The sequence below is a fragment of the Zootoca vivipara genome, chromosome 12 (assembly GCF_963506605.1).
Source record: "Zootoca vivipara chromosome 12, rZooViv1.1, whole genome shotgun sequence".
Lineage (NCBI taxonomy): Eukaryota > Metazoa > Chordata > Lepidosauria > Squamata > Lacertidae > Zootoca > Zootoca vivipara.
This window is the reverse complement of record NC_083287.1, coordinates 50,521,978-50,538,869: the sequence shown is the minus strand read 5'-3', so window position 1 is coordinate 50,538,869 and position 16,892 is coordinate 50,521,978. Positions and strand designations below refer to the sequence as shown.

At 48.6% G+C, this 16,892-nt stretch overlaps 1 protein-coding gene across 1 annotated transcript in view; it reads left to right on the top strand.

The window, feature by feature from the left end:
* The first annotated feature begins 5,462 nt into the window (after positions 1 to 5,462).
* Positions 5,463 to 16,892, top strand: part of CSRNP1 (cysteine and serine rich nuclear protein 1) — a 34,069-nt gene continuing 22,639 nt past the window's right edge. Inside the window, exon 1 of the mRNA XM_035129379.2 lies at positions 5,463 to 5,696. The gene's annotated coding sequence lies outside the window, so the exon portion shown is untranslated. The remainder of the gene's footprint in view (positions 5,697 to 16,892) is intronic.

The following is a 16,892-nucleotide window of genomic DNA, read 5'->3' as shown; positions in this document are numbered from 1 at the left end:
GACTTCGCGCTCCGAAGTCCCTGGCCTCGCGGAGGGGGGGGGGAAGTCCGCAGAGCGAGCGGACTCCCCACAAGAGCACCGGGAAGGGCGTCCCGGTGACTGAAGCGCCCAGCAGCTGCTCCGTTCGCGGCTCCTTCGCTGCCCGAGAGCTCAGTAGAGCGATCGAGAGCCAGCGGAGTGGAGCCGTGGGAGCCATTTTGGGATCCAACTTACCTCCTAGAAGCGAAGCTCCGAGTCCTCACCCGGCAAGCGGCGGATTCTCCCAAGAAATAAAAGATTTGATCAAAGTAAGTGAAAATCTTCATTTGGACTTGTGGATTTTAAAAATAATAATTCGGAAAACAGGGAGAGATTCAAAAACGGGAGTCGATCTCTTCCTAATGGTCAATCAAGAGGCGTATCAAATATTCCAAAGCCGAAAGGGATACTTTGTTTTTCTGTATCCGAAAGAAACAATTTTTTCACCCCTTCTCAAACCCCGGCGCCGGCACCTCCTGAGGAACAGCAAGTGCGTTAAGGGGAAGATTTTTGACAGCTGTCAAAGCTGTCAAAACTGCTAAAAGACAAGAAAAATTTATAAAAATTCATTGGGAGTTTAACCGGCTGCAAGATCTTATTAAAAGAGAAGCATTTGGACTTAAGAGATGATTTATTGTGGAAAAGTTAAAGACAATGGAAGGAATAGCCAAGATGGAGGAAAGCGTGAGTGAATGGAAATTTCCAGTGTGCTCTGTCTCCTAATCTCCTGCCTGTTTGTGGTTAGAAGGAATGAAAACAAGGTATTCACCAAGCTTCCAAGAGGCTGTTTTGAACTATTTAGAGACTCTGATGGACATCCATAAGACATTGCAACACTCCAGTCTAACATGTTCAGAGACTTTGGTTCAAGATCAGGACTCAGAGGATAATGTTGAAAGCCAGTTTGAGATTAAAGAACAAGAAGTGGACATTGCAAAAACTGAGGTGGATTATAAAAAAGATGACTTGGAGGAAGAACAACAAGGACTTGGAAAAGAAAAAGACTGCTGCAAGGAACAACAAAATGAAATAAAGACCAAAGAAAAGAAGGCCTCTGGAGAGACTGAAATTTGGGGATGGGCAATAGAGGGAAAGGAAAGGCAGAAGGGGGGGGGACAAAGGCCTGGATTTGGAAGTGGGAAAGAATTGGTGTGGGGTGAGAATTTTAGTTAAAAGGTACTTTGGTGGATGAACAACGGTTTCTGAAATCTTGGCCTGTTAAAGGAATGTTGATCCAAGGGGGGGGGGAGGCGCCGGGAGGGGGAAGGAGAGTCAATAGATATAAAATTGAATTTTCTGGAGGGAGGTAGAAGAGTGGTTTTGGGAACAAATTTTAGATTTGTATTAACATTTTTGTGTTTAGATGAGTGTCTGGATAGAGGGCCAACTCCCCTCCTCTCTTTGCTCAGAAGCACCTAGTGGCAGGGGGTGCTCTGAGGGGGGAGGAGGGGGAGGAGGGAAGCCCAGACACAAAAATGGAACCTTTGAAGTGCTGCGCCCCGCAGGTTCCTCTTGTGGCAGGAGGGGATTTGTGGAGGGGCAGTATGAAGAAGGAGGAGGATTGAGTGAATATTATAAGGATAGATTTGGAATTGGAATAGAAAATCCGCCATAATCAATTAGAGAAGTTAAGAAAACCAGGAAGAAGAGAATCGAGGAAGTCATAATGACAATGTTAAGAAAATAAGAAGTGGGAATTTTTATTTTTATTTTTTTCTTTCTTTCTGTGTGTGTTGTGTTTTAATGTTTGTTTAAGGGTTGTGTTAAAGGAGCAGCTGGGGGAAAACCAATCCTCAGAACCCCTCCATCCCTGTCCTTTCAGTGGCAGGGAGGGGATGAGGGGGGAGGGGGAGGGGGAGGTCAAACCCAGCCTTACAATGGACCCCTCTGATTCTCAATGCCCACGGGTACTACTGGTGGCAGAAGTGGACTTGTGGATGGAGGGAAATTGGAGGGACAGATCATATATTGTGTGTTTTGTTTGTTTTGTTTCTATAAAAAAACCAATAAAAATTATTATAATAAATAAATAAATAAATGCATAGGCACAGGGACATGAAAAAAAGTTGGCAGGTTTAATTCTGCAAGGAGGCAGCTTTAATTGAGAGGGCTCTCGACAAACTGTCTTTCCTTGTCCCCTGCCTCTCCAGACGATTTATTTTATATACTGTAGAGTGGAACCTTGGTTTATGAACACCTCAGTTTACGAATTTTCGGTTTACGAACGCCACGGACCCATCTGGAACGGATTAATCCACTTTCCCTTACATTCAATAGGAAAGTTCGCTTCAGTTTATGAACGCTTCAGTTTATGAACAGACTTCCGGAACCAATTGTGTTCATAAACCGAGGTACCACTGTACTGTTCTTTCCCTTTTATAAGTTTACTCCAAATCCTGTAGCGTTGAAGGTAGTTCAGAACATAAAAGTTGTAATCCGGCTGAAATAGCTACGGTAGTTACAGATTCCTGATCAAAGAACTTGAGATAGCTTTATAGCTTGAAAGTTATGCCTGTTTACTTAGAATGCTGCTTCCAGACAAGGGCTTAACACTGCAGACAGCCTGTTCAGATATTGCAAGTTTTTTTGTTTTGTTTTTTAAACTTATTGGATTTCCTGCAGAAAGTGTAAATCAGATTAAATGTGCAAAAAAGATGGGCTGGTATTTTGATGCCAATGATGTCAGGTGCTGCAAAAACAAACAAACAAAGAATAAAACAAACCTATTTGTGTGCATGAGAAGCATTGAACCTAGGATAAAGACCGAGTTCATTGGCGCTTATGCCAAGTAGGAATGTGTACATACCCACATTTACTCTGCTCCTCTTGATGGTTTCGGTAGCTGTGTACTCCCAAGACGTTAGACACAATCCAGAACTATCCTGCGGCTTCTTGTGAAATGCTGCGTTTTGATGCATCCGCCGCCCCCAAACCAGCTTTGATCTGAATTGAGATCGGCTCAAAGACGCTGTTGTGGACAAACACATCAGACAGTGCTGATGTATACAACATCGTTGACGTCCTGTTTTCATTGGTTTAAGCAATAAAATTTACATTTTTTAAAAAACGTGCAAAACACAGCAGAGACAACAACAACCTCATGGTGTTTTAAGCCCGTAATGTTTGCAAGCCTAAGCACACAGAGGATCTTGGTGAGGTTGGACAGTTGGCAAGTTAACCAGGGTGGCCTTTGTATAAAGGGGCACACTCTCTTCTGGCGCTATCCAGATGTTTAGGACTACATGGGAGTTGCCATCCACAACATCTGGAAGGTGGCAGACCAGGGAAGGGCGCCGTGAAGTTCCACGTTCCAGTTCAACCAGAGTAACTCCTTTGGTGGCGGGGTTCTCTGCCGATGTGCTGCGCATAGTCCTCCTGTACCTGCATGGCCCAGATCCATGTGAGGATAGAAAGAAAACTGTCATTCCCCGTTCTGTGTTTGAACACTGCATGTTTGTGCTGCGCAAGCATGATTAACCTTCCCTCCTAGCACAAGTTCCTCGATGCAAATTGCCCCCCAGAGTTGCAATTAGCCATGGAAGGGGAAAACATATCGGCACCATACAGGAAGAAGCCTGTATGTTCTCCTCTCCTCAGTTTATAGGAACTGGTGTGTGTGGTTTGAATCACAAGAGTCAGCACTGGGAGAGAGAGATTTCTGGTTTGTTAATTTTTAAGCTGTGCTAAGAAGGCCTGGCGTGATCCAATCCTGAGTACTTGACGGTGCTGTGGATGCAGGCATCTCCAACAACACATCCAGTTCCGTCCTCTTTGGTATTGGGGCCGGATTCAGAATCCAGATTCACATTAAAAGAAAAAGGTTCAGCTAGACCTGAAAATGTATGCTGGTATATTCTTGGAAGTGAAAGGCTGAATTGGCCAGCTCTTCCATGTGCCATGTGTGTAAATGTGTGCAAGAGCAGACCTCCCCCTGTATCCCTAGAGATGAAATATTGCAGGGTAAACTGAAATACACACACACAAATATTTTATGCAGGCCCCCTATATGTGGGCTACCTCAAAGCAGGTGTTTTTGTTTGTTTTTAAGCACAAAGGAAACAACAGGTTTGCCTTAAGCTTTGGAGATGAGATAGGTGATCTTTATTTCCTGCTGTATATGGAATCATAGAATTGTAGAGTTGGAAGGGGCCACTAGGGTCATCTAGTCCAACCCCCAGGAATGCAGGAATCTTTTCCCCAATGTGGGGCTTGAACCCAAGACCCTGAGATCATGAGACTCCTGATCTACCAACAGAGCTACCGACGAAGCCTGGCTCAGCCTGGGCAAAAGGCAGGTAAAGTCAGCCACACAAAAAAACAGCTTTCTAGTTAACTGGTCCCTGGTAAGAGGGGGGTCGATGCTCTGCATATTTTCCTAGGAAGAAGCCCCAATGTTTGGGCTTCTGTTCCTAGCCAACGGGCACAGGCCAATGCCTTTCACTGGCATCTCTGAGGCTTGTGTGTGCTTGGTAGGAAAAGCTTGTCCGGCAGGGGCTGATGGGAGCCATAGTCCAAAAATACCTGGAGGGCTCCAAGGCAGCAAGCTCTAAAAATCAAACAAACCCAGTGATTTTGTTAAAAACAACAATTTTGTGTGTTTTAATTTAATCCTATTTTTATATAAAAATGAATAAAAATTATATAAGCCTAACCACGAAAAAACACCAAAACACTACCCTATGTCTCTTTACACAGAAGCAAGTCCCACCGAGTTATATGACACTTGCTCTCAAGTAAAATGCTTATATGGGCTCATGAACAAGAATGACCATCTGCCCCAAATGCTAGTTAACTCTCTGATGGGCTTCAGGGCTCTCCATTTGGAAGCTGGCTTGGGCTGAAACCAGTAAAACTTACTTCCGAGTAAATTCGATGCAACCCAGCAGAAAATGGAGTGGCGGTGGGGTTTTTTGTAGGTACATCATGTACTTATAATCCTCCCCGCCCCCTCCAATTCCCCTTCTGCAGTCCCGTGCAAACGCTGCGTTTTACTGGAAAGTAAATCCCGCGAGCGCTGAGCACATCCAAACTGCGCCCAGCTTCGCAGCCACTCAGCAACTCCGGCCGAAGCGCGCACGTGCACCCACACGCACACGCAGCGGGCGCCTTCCCCAGTTCACGTGTGAATCCGCACACAGCAGCAGCAAGCAGCAGCAGCAGCAGCAGCAGGCGCCGCTCCACCAATCCGGGCGCTTTTTTCCCGGGGAAAAAGGAGGGAGGCGACGGGGCAGCTCGTCTGCTCCTGCGCCTCCTCCCTGGCGCTGGGTTAGACGGGGGGAAGGAAGGAGGGCGGGCCGGGAGGAAGCGGCGTGTGGGCTGGGAGCGGGCCGGGCTCTGGCTCGCTGTCTCTGGCTGAGGCTCCCTTGTCACCGCCTGCGTCAGAGCGCAGGAGTTTTCCACTGACGAAAAAGGGCAGCGCAGCAGCTGAGCCGGGAAGGAGGAGGAGCGACGGCGGCGGCGGCAGAGCAGTTCAGCGCCAGGCACAGCCAGCCAGCCAGTCTCTCTGCAGCCTCGGACGCAGCAGCAGCCGCTGCCGCCAGTCTCGACGGCGATGCAAGCCTGAGCGGCGCCGTCTCGTCCTCCTGCTCCTCCTCCTCTTTCTCCAGCCGAGCCTCCTTCCTCCGAAGCCGGCTTGCCTTCCTTCCCCGCCGCCGTCCGAGGAGACCCCAGCGGCGCCGGTGAGTGTCTGCGTCCGCTCGGCTGGCCGCCGCCGTCGGGGCCCGCGCTGCGCTGCGCTCTCGGGGGTTAGAGTGCCAGCGGTGGGGTGAGGGGGGACGGCGGTGGGGTTGGGGTCTGTGCGTACCGGGGGGCGTGTTCCCGCGGGGTACTAACTTAAAGGCGAGGGGCGATAACGAGACTGGCGACTGCCCCCACCCCGGCGGCTGCAGTCGTTGGATAAAGGGAGAGGGGGCGCTAGAGAGGCGGGAGTTGGGGCTCGTCCAGGTTGGATGGCGGGCGCGGAGAGCTTCGGTTTAGGGAGCCCGACAGGGGGCGCCCTGGAGACTGGGGGTGGGAGGGGGGCAGATTCATAGAGCGCCGGCCGGGGCTCTCCGTTTGGGGGTGTGTGGAATCGGGACCTTTGACTATGATGTACGGGAGCAGTTCTTGGCCAGGGTAGAAAATGAGGTTGAATTAAAATGAAACGGAGTTAAGTCGGGGTTGGAAAACCAGACATCGGAGCGGGCGGAGGAGCGAGGGTCATTGGGGAGGCGATGCCCAGCCTGTAGGGGGCGCTGTAGAGCGGGCGAAAGAGGCGGCTCGATGAGTTCCGAGGGTCGGAAGGGGACGCGCAGTAAATGGTGCGCCGAGGCGCGTAGCTGGGTCTGGGGGACGGGAAAGTGGCTCGCCTCTGGCTGTCACACCTCCGATCGTGTTAAGTGGGCTCTTCCGGAGGCATTTCGCCCCCTTAGGAGGAGTAGAAGCGGAGCTGTACTCACGACGCACGTCGAGGTTCTTTGCAGTCGAGGCGCTGACTTCTCCCGGCTGGGGATCTGGGGAGCGCCTCTCCTTCCTTTCCTTTCCTTGTCTAGTGGCAGCCTGGATCGTATCCTGATTTCCCCCCCCCCCCAATCCCACCCCCGCCACGATCTTACTCCTCGGTTCTCTCCTTGCACCTGATCTCTGCTGAGGCGCCTGCGGTTTCGATTCCTGCCGCTCATGTTGATCTGGCCACCGTGTGTTTATTATAACCTCGACTCTTTCGAGAAGCTGTTTAGGGAGCCAACGCCGCGCTTTCTTCCTACCACCCCCCCCCTCTTTAAGGTCCTGGAGTGATGGGTTGTAAAACAGTTCAAAAGAAGTTAATTGAGTTGCCCAAATTCTCCAGCCCTGGGAGATAATGATATTTGGCTCCTCGCTGGGCTATCTCTTAAGGGACTGGCAACATCTCTCCCTGGGGCGATCTTAGCAAAGAATGTGAGGCAGATTGTGTTCAACAGCAACAACCCAAAAACAAGAATGCCAGGTACTATATTATAAAATGTGTTGTTTCTTGGTCTCAGTCTTCCTGGAACCAGAGAGAGAGAGAGAGAGAGAGAGAGAGAGAGAGAGAGAGAGGGCCCAAGTCCATTGAACTTGGAATAATGTACTGTAACTCCTTGTAAATATGCATTGGGCAGGGCCGCCCAGCTGTCCTGAGGTATGCACTCGTTTTTTTTCTTCTGCGGCCTTTTGCGATGTGCTAAGTGACTCATTTATGACACCCTTAGCTTTTCTGCATCTCTGAGGACGCGTGACTCTTCCTGCCTGTCAGAGCTCTGCACAGCCTGGAAGTTTGCATCCTTGGATGGGAGCAGAACCAGACAAAGAAGGCTGCCGTCGCCGCCTCCTTTTCTTGCTTCTCTGCATTTCTCGCTCTCCTAGACCAAGAAAGCAATAGCAGTTTCTGTTCCGGTTGCTGTTTGATGAAGGAGCCACGGGGAAGCTGCTTTTTCTTTCCCTTGCAGCCACAGCAAGCCCTACTGGTGCAAAGGCAGGACTGATCAGGAGGAGTTTTCTTGGTGAAACTCCGGTGGGTGGGAGAGAGAGAGGCAGACTGGAGACCAGAGAAGGATGTGGGCTCATGTTTTCACTTGCCTTCTTAAAGCCTTGAATAATAATAATAATAATAATAATAATAATAATAATAATAATAATAATAAACCTGTGGAAGCCCCTGCTTCTGCCGTACTGCCAATTTTGCTGCACTGTAACTCTCAAAATCCCTAACCATGGTTAAAGGTAAAGGACACCTGGACGGTTAAGTCCAGTCAAAGGCGACTAGGGGGTTGTGGCGCTCGTCTCGCTTTCAGGCCAAGGGAGCCGGCGTTTGTCCACAGACAGCTTTCCGGGTCATGTGGCCAGCAGGACTAAACTGCTTCTAGTGCAATGGAACACTGTGACGGAAGCCAGAGCGCACGGAAATGCCGTTTACCTTCCCGCCACAGTGGTACCTAGTTATCTACTTGCACTGGTATGCTTTCAAACTACTAGGTTGGCAGGAGCTGGGACAGAGCAGCGGGAGGTCACCCTGTTGCGTGGATTCGAACTGCTGACTTTCCGATCAGCAAGCCCAAGAGGCTCAGTGGTTTAGACCACAGCGCCATGAACAACATTTGGAGTGTCTATAGGTTCCTCTTTCTCTTTCTCCGTCTTTATTTTTGCATGTATACCCCACCTGTCCTCCAAGGCGCTCAAGGTTAGCCCATTTTATCCTCACAGCAACCCTGTGAGGTAGGCTAGTCTAAGAGACCGCGACTGGTCTCACCCAGTGAGCTTTGTGGCTGAGTGGGGGTTCGAACCCTGGTGGTCTCCTGCGTGGTAGTCCAACACTCTCACTCAGTGGTTCCCAAACTTCCCCCCCCTCTGGGTCGCACTTTCAAATTGCGCCACACCAATTTATTTTTTTTATAAGGCGTTGGAAAACAAACTAGGATTGTCCTGGATATCACTTGATTCTCTTGCTCACCACACCCTTTGAGAACCACTGCTCTAACTGCTACACCACACTGTCTTTGCATGCTGGAGCAGCAGGAGCAGCCTGTGGATGATTTGGTCTCCAGCTCCCCTGCCTCATTTGCTTATTGTCAGTCCCATTCATTGCTTTAGTGTGGAAGCATTAATGGAAGCATTAATTTGCAATTATAAGGGGGGATTATTATTATTATTATTTTAAAGCAAGCTTTTTCTTTCCAAGTGCCCTCATTGCCTTCCCCATCGAGGAATATAATATGCTGGAGGGAAGAACGGTTAACACTGTTCCCTCTCGAGTTACGAGCGCACACCCTTTTGGCATCTGTTGCTGCAGAAAACAGATGTCTATGTTGGGATGAAGGCATTGTCCGTTTGGCTGAGGGTTCCCCAATGGTGCACAGAGCGGAGGGGGGGGACTTAAGTTGGAGCAGCAAGCAGGAGATATTGATTATGTCTATTAGGGAACGAATGGTCTGTTGTTGTGTAGCAGAGTCAATTTGCAAAGCCGTTCACGAGCGCCTGCCCCTCCCCACTCTGCCCTGTGAGGGCTGTTCCCATTTTACAGGGAGTAGAATAGAGGCTGAGACTGGGTGGCAGAGTCTTGTAGACTGTCCACAGCAGAGGAGTGGACTCTCGAACCCAAGTCTGCCTCCGATCCAAGTTTCCCCTCCTTCCCCGCAATCTCAGAGGACTCACTATTTCTCTTGACAATCGATGTTGGTGTGGTGGTTTAGAGCATGATTGGAATGTTGCTATTCCAGATCTCAGCCCAGAAATCAACTTGGAATCATTGAATCCTGGAGTTGGAAGGGACCTTGAGGGGTCATCTAGACCAACCCCCTGCAAGGCAGGAACCTCAGCTAAAGCCATCTGACCTCTGCTTAAAAGCCCTCCAGGGAAGGAGAGTTCACAACCACCTGAGGGAGTCTGTTCCTAGTCAAACAGCTCTTACTGTCACAAAATTCTTCCTGATGTTTAGTTGGAATCTCCTTTCTTGTAACTTGAAACCATTGGTTCGAGTCCTACCCTCCAGAGCAGGAGAAAACAAGCTTTCTCCATCTTCCATGTGACAACCCTTGAGATATTTGAAGATGGCCATTAATTCTCCTCTCAGTCGCCTCTTTTCCAGGCTAAAGATGCCCAGCTTCCTCAACAGTTCCTCATAAAGCTCAATTTCCAGACCCTTGATCATTTTGATTGCCTTTATTTGTAAACACTCCAGCTTGTCAACATCCTTCTTAAATTTTGGCGCCCGCTGCAGATTCTTCTCCTTCTTATACTCCACCTGCCCGATTGCTTTTCAGTTTTTTGTTTTTTTTTTTCTGGAAGGGAAGTAGTGAATCTCATTCAGATTCAGGGACTTAACTGAGGCATGCAGTAAGTAGACGGTTAGACCCCCCCCCCCTCAGTCTTCCTGCATTATTAAGAGCAGGAGGCCGACGCGTCAGAGGTAAAACAGAGTGTACCCACCAGAGGACAAACAAGGTAACCGGCTCTGCATTATTCATCAGGTGTAATCAAATAGAGGATTTGCCTAGACACCGAGGGCAGTTTGTGCCTTTTGTCTTCCGTACGCGAAGCTCCCCGCTTGAATTTGATTTAAAAGAATTAACAACCAAGTCACTTGCTTCTGCTGCCGGCATCTTTTAACACGGCCGTTCGCCTTTATCAATAAAGTTGAGGGTTGGATCACACAGGAGCCTGCAAACCACCGCCATGCCTTTCTCTGTGTAAACAGAAGCCTCTGGATGACGGTAGTGGCTCCCGGGAGTTGTTGATTCATAAATCCAGTGCAGGTGGAGAGATGAGTAGGCAAGAAGGGTGGCACTGGGGAAACTGCAGAGAGGGGTGGAGTGTTAGAACCAGGGGCTGCTCTAGGTGTGAGCACCCTGGGGTGCCTGCGAACTGGCTCAGGAAATGGAAAGGGTCAATTCCTTCTCAAATGCAGGCAGATCAAACTGTAGCCCGGGGGCTTTGTGTGCAAGGTAAACACACAAGCAGGCACTCACTAGGTTTTGCAAAACATCTAGCTCTCTGTTGCCTGAAGGGCTTCATTTGGGAGCTTATGGTCCCGTCCCCCCTCCCAGTTTTCTGCCAGGAAAACTGAGGTGTCTAAGTTGCTGGAGCCATGAGTACCTGTTGCACCTCTTCGGCTGTTAAGCTTGATGCCTCTTAAGTCCTGCAGCAAGAAAAGCTGGATCCTGTGACCTGAATGAATTATGGAAATGAAAGCAAATTAGCATCGACACTCTTTGCATAATGCATTCTGCTTCAGTGATTCAAGAGGGAGGGGTGGAGTGTCAAGAGAGTGAACCCTGTCGGCCAGAAATTCCTGAACAAAAAGCCTTTCCTTTCTGAGATTTCGCCGGGTATTGCTAGAAACTTCATTTCCTGTTTTGATGAAAGCTGGGGTTCCCAGGAAGTTGAATTCTGATCCTGATAAACCGAAACCCTGTGCTTCCTTGCATAGGTCTATAGGGTCCCGAAGTGTTTTTTCAGGTTTGGTTTTTTGCCAGATTTCGAAAGGGGGAGATTTATCCTAGTGCCTGCGGCTGGTTGCAGAGAAAGCTTTGAGGTCTTGTAGGAAGAGGTGCTGAGTGTTCCCAATGCAGAGAGCAAGTTTTAAAATGGCATTAATGTCACATGGCATCTTAAGCTTGTTCTATGGTTGTAAGTATGTCCTCCCTCCTTATTTTTGCATTGGCACAGCCTGCAACCAAGGAGCAGGGGGCTCCAAGAGAAAGAAGCAGTACGTTCCTTTGCTAAGTTACAAATCTTGTTTACTGGTCACCTAGAAGTTTTCCATCCTCGCCACAGGCAACCAGAAGTCCAGTTTGTTGCTCCCACCTTCCTTCCTTCCTTCCTTCCTTCCTTCCTTCCTTCCTTCCTTCCTTCCTTCCTTTGCAAAACTAGATAAGCAATTCCTGCCTTTAAAAAAACAACGACATAGCAAATTTGTGCACCCATACAGCTTAATATTTATACGCCATCCTTCCTGCAGTGAGATCACGATGGGTAAATGTCTAAGGACTACTGCAGGTTATTTCGTCAAGAGCCCTGAGAGTAAGGTGGATGAGCTGAGTGTGTAACTGGTGGAGATTTGAAGTTACTGTTATTTGTTAAATTTATACCCCACTTTTTCTGCAAGGAGCTCAAAGTGGCCTACAGCTCTTCCCACTCCCCAGTCTAACCTGACAATAATCCTGGAGGGTAGGCTAAGCTAAGAGCGAGTGACCGGCTCAAGGCGACCCAGTGAGTTTCATGGCCGAGTGGGAATATGAACCCTGCTCTCCCAGGTCCTAGTCGGGCGCTCTAACCCAGTGTTTCTCAACCAGTGTGCCTCCAGATGTTTTGGGACTACAATTCCCATCATTCCTGACCACTGGTCTTGCTAGCTAGGGATGATGGGAGTTGTAGTCCCAAAACATCTGGAGGCACACTGGTTGAGAAACACTGCTCTAACCATTACACCACACTGCTTCTCCTGCGCCTAAACAGTAAGAGCTGTTCGACAATGGAACGGACTCCCTCGGAATGTGGTGGACTCTCCTTCCCTGGAGGTTTCTAAGCAGAGATTGGGTGGCCACCTGTCATGGATGCTTTAGCTGAGATTCCTGCATTGCAGGGGGTTGGACTAGATGACCCGGGCGGGGTACCTTCCAACTGTACAATTCTATGATTCTGTGAAACCTAGCACCTGGACCGCAACAGCACCCTGTCTCCCTTTCCGAGCCCTAACTGGGCACTTGCCATCTTTATTTGTTCTAACGATGCTCAGATGATCGATCCGCCCCTTCCAAGTCGCCTGGCGTGGTCGTGTGACTCCCATTCGTCTCGGCAGGGCCTGTGCCAGGGAGCCTCTGCGAGGATTGCGCCCTGTGTGACTGTGGCATGCTGCTGAATTACCCCCATGAGCTGTTTTCTCTCGTGGTGCGTGTTCTCATCGCGGCTTCTCCTGAGCACTCGGTCAGTCTCCCTGGACAAAAGGCTGCCTGCATTTTCTGGCGGGTGGGGTTGGTTGTCTCACCGACTGATTCATGCTTTTTTATTCTGGGATGTGAAACGTACGTGTGCTTCCTAGCCTTTGCTGTCCCAAGTCTATTTTTAGCAGCAGAGAGAGATTATGAAACCTTATAGTCGGCTTAAGTTAACAAAAAAGAAAAAGGGGGAAAAAAGGAACCGCTTGAAGGAGCGGGAACCCCAATTGACTGTTTCTTGAAATAAGGTTGCTGAGTCTCTTTCTTAAAGTCCAGCTGTGCGCAAAGGGGACTTCTTGAATCTAGCCTCTTCTGCGCAGTCATTTCTGGTGGTTTCCCAGTGTGGTATCTAAGTGGGAAATCACAGGGTGAAGGTAGGAAAAAAGTAACTTTACTGCTGTGGAAATCCCCCCCCCCTTTTCCTAGCATGCACACACACACATACAAAGTATTATATGAAGTAGCTTGGAATATTTTTAAAGGAAAGCCCCAGAATTATTCCATCTCTCTCCTTTTAATGTGTAGCTCCAGTGTGGTATTTCAGGCCTGGAAAGAATATCTTACATTCGCGGGCACCAGCATCACATTTCTAGGTGTGCAAGCAGGTGGAGAACATTTTTTTAAAAACAAATACTTGCATGACGCACACGCTGAATCATTGGTCTATGAATATGTCAAGAGAAGCTTTTCGGTATCACACCTCTCCCCTGTCCACCTATGGTGAGTCGGTAGTACCTCCAGGTAACCAGGAAAGGAAGCTTCTTTCTTTTTAATTGGAAAAAGGTGGCCTTTTTGTGTGTGGGCTACATTGCAAGGTTGGCAAAGATGGCTGCTGGAAACTTTCCAGTGGCTGCCTAGTTTGGTTTTGAAAAATGAGAGTTGGGGGACGACCATCCCACCTTCCCTCCCCACAGAACCCCAAATGCACAGCTTTGCAGGTAGGGTTGTCCTCACCTGGACTGCCGGATTGAGCCCAGGGCTCTCCAGTGGCCAATCCCCAATGCCAGTTGACCAGAGCGGGCAGGTGGAATTCTGTCCTGGCCCCAAAGGGAACAGACGAGGCCAGACTATTGCTTCAGCTCCCCCAGTGCTGTCTAGAAACTGGTATGTAGAGAGAGGTTTGCCCCATCCCGTGTCCACATCCAGGGTTTGAACCTTTTGCATGCGTGGTCTGGCTCTCGTACACAAACCTCACAAGCCAGGGCCCGGTGTTTGAAATCGACCACTTGTGACCAAGCAAAGATGCCTGGGCGATCGGGGCTGTTTCTGCACCCAAGCAACACATCCTGTAGGATTCTGCCCCTTATATTTTACGTACCTGTGCAATCGGAATGAATTTCAGGAACCAAAATGTTGTCTCTGTGCAGCCTGAGCAGGAGCAGTCACTGTTAAGAAAAAGAGGTCGGGAATGGCCAAGATATATATGCGGAATGTCCCTAGAACAAGTGACTTTGCTTCTTTAAGCTCTGAGTTATTCACTGAACTCAAGGTGGTCCTCTGTCTGAACTAGCCAGATGTTTTAACTGAGAATCAATCGCGGTCAGTCCATCGTTTGAAAAATAAGACACCAGAGCCGCCTTACCCCAAAATGGCAACTAGGAATTCCGTTTTGGCAACTGCAACCTTGGGGTCTGGGGACTTCTATTTCAGTGTATCTGAAGAAGTGTGCATGCACACGAAAGCTCATACCAAAATAAAAACTTAAGGTGCTGCTGGAAGGAATTTTTTTGAATTTTGTTTCGACTTGGTTTATCAACTTTATAAGGAACTATTTGGTGCCTAGCTTTATATATCAGCTTCTGCCATTGCAAGCAGTCCGCCCTCGAGAGAGAATTCTCTTAATCCCCTGAACGTTTTCTTCGAGTGTGTTCTTGAAAGTGGTCCGTTCTCCCCCCCCCCCACCGCCGCCCCACTTCAGGAAACTGAGTGCTGTTATTTATGGCACCAGGCTCTGAAAATAGCTCCCATGTAGGTGGGTGTTAACAGCCCAGAAGACTGGGGAGACGCGGGCGGGTGTTTTGGTGCCATCGACTCTGAGATCGCTTGTTTTCTCAGAGTAGCACTCTACTGTAAATCATCTCTCTCTCTCTCTCTCTCTCTCTCTCTCTCTCTCTCTCTCTCTGCCCAATCTGAGCACCCACACACTTGGCAGCAGCTCTGCAGACGTGAAGCCAGCTTTTGGAGAAGTTTGCTGCAGGCTTGGCGGCCTCGGTTGCAAAGGTTGCCCTGTAGTATTTTGGCTTTCCCAGAGCCCTCTGGCCAAATGCCCTTGGCTTCCGTTTTTGGCAAACAATGACCTTTACCAAATCAAGGCTGCCAGGCCTGGCAGGAGCTGACCTTGAGAGGTGGGCAAGCAGGAACCTGGAGCTCAGATGTTCTCTGAGAAGGGAGGTGGGATGTGGTTGCCCTGTGGTGAGAGGAAAGGCACTCTGCACGTGGCTCAGAGGCACCATTTTTCGGTTGCTCTGCGTGCTGCGGAAGCTGAGCCCTTTCATGTTTAAAACAGGTTTGGGGTTACGTGAGCTTAAAATCGATCCCCGTTGATGAAGCACTCTCTAAAGCAGTGTTAGAAACTCAGATAAATGAGCTAATTGCCAACCTTAAACCTGGGTTTTGGTCGCCATAATGGAAATTGTTGTTGTTTCTATAGTGCTTTATATTTTAAATCTCAAAGTGGTGTTCAATACATTAAAACAAATCCAGAGTCAAACGTATTCAAGCTCCAAGGAAGATAGTTCAGATCCATTTCTATTTTGCTTTCCCCATATTTATTTATCTACTTAATTTATATAGCTGCCCCATAGGAAGCCAGTGTGGGGTAGTGGTTAGAGTGTTGGACTAGGACAGTGATGGCGAACCTATGACAGGCGTGTCAGACGTGACACGCAGAGCCCTCACTGCTGGCACGCACCCCATTGGCCCATTTACACTGTTGTTGTTGTCCTCCCCCCCCATTTGTTCTTCTGCTCCTCCTACAGCTTGTCTCCGCTGTTAAAACCCGGGTCCTTTTTTGTTGTTGTTGTTGCTGGTAGCCAGAGATTTGTTTTTAACCCTTTCTGTGCTGTTTTTTCTGACACTTTGGCAGACAATGATTGGGTGTAACAGCGTTCGTTTTTGAACCCGTTCTGTGATGGTTATTTGGCGCTTTGGCAGACTATGTTGGTGCTGCGTGTTAGTTCCAGCGAAGGTATTATTCGTCATTTATTTCTGTTCTCTTTCCCTCCAAAAAAAGCACAGCAGCTTTGGGGCATCCCCCCCCCAAAAAAAAATCAAAGCAACTTTCGCATCCTAAAAAAAACCTCCAAAACTCCTCCCAAAAGCTCAACAAGCTCAGCAGCTCCTCCCAAAAAGCTCAACAACTCTGGGCACTTTGTGATAAATAAGGGTTTGGGGTTTGATTAAATAGTTTTTGGTTTATTAAATACAGTTATATATTACAATTATACATTTTTGTTATTTAAACTATAAATATTGCGAAATTATGGTTCCCCCCCCCGAAGTGACACACCACCCAAGTTATGCTCAGTTTTTTTTGCGAATTTTGACACACCAAGCTCTAAAGGTTGCCCATCACTGGACTAGGACCTGGGAGGTCAGGTTCAAATCCCCGCTCAATCAGGAAACCCAAGGCCTCTTGGCCTATTTCACAGGGTCAAGCTGAACCTTTGGCCTGATCCAGTGTGCAATGGGTTTTCATTCGTCCCCCACCCCACAAGAAGCAACCTGGGCACAAGCTTCTTTATAGCTTTTCTCTGTCTGGATGCTTGGAGGTGGCCATAACTCGCCATAGGCGAGCCGCTGCTTATGCGCTTGTTCTGCTCTCCTCTGACAGAATTTGAATTCACCTCTGGGGAAGCAGAGTATGCTTTCTGTTCCCTAATCCTGCAGAAGGTGGCTTTGCTAAAATATTCTTGAGAACCGAGGGGCAAGGTGTGTGTTCATGCAGGTGGTATTGTTGTGTTTTTGTGGCCTCAGGCTCTCCTGTGAAACTTTTATATCCTGTGTTCTAGGGGTATTTACGCCTTCTGAGTGGCTTATATGAATCAGAAGCTTCCTTAGAGGCTATCTTACTCCAAAATAACTTTGTTGTCACACCCCAGAGGAGGAGCTTAGCAAGCTTGTCTCTCCCCTTTTAGCCCCATCTCCCCCCCCCCTATTCCTTCCTGCACGCTTCAGAAATTTCCAGGAGAGCTAGCGGTTTCTGCTCAGTGCCTCTCTCCCCTTCCCCCCTAAAAAAAAAACTTTCCTTTTGTGTGCCACGACCTCCACCCCTCCTTTTTGAAAGCTGGATGTTCAGATCGAAGTGGAATGCACATCTGGGCTGAATATTTGTTAAGAGAGTATTCCCAGGATAACGCCAAGTTGGCTGTGCCAAAGAGGAATTCCTGCGGGTTTGATCCTCTCCGTGATGTACTTTGATTCGCTCACGTGATGTACTCCACGATG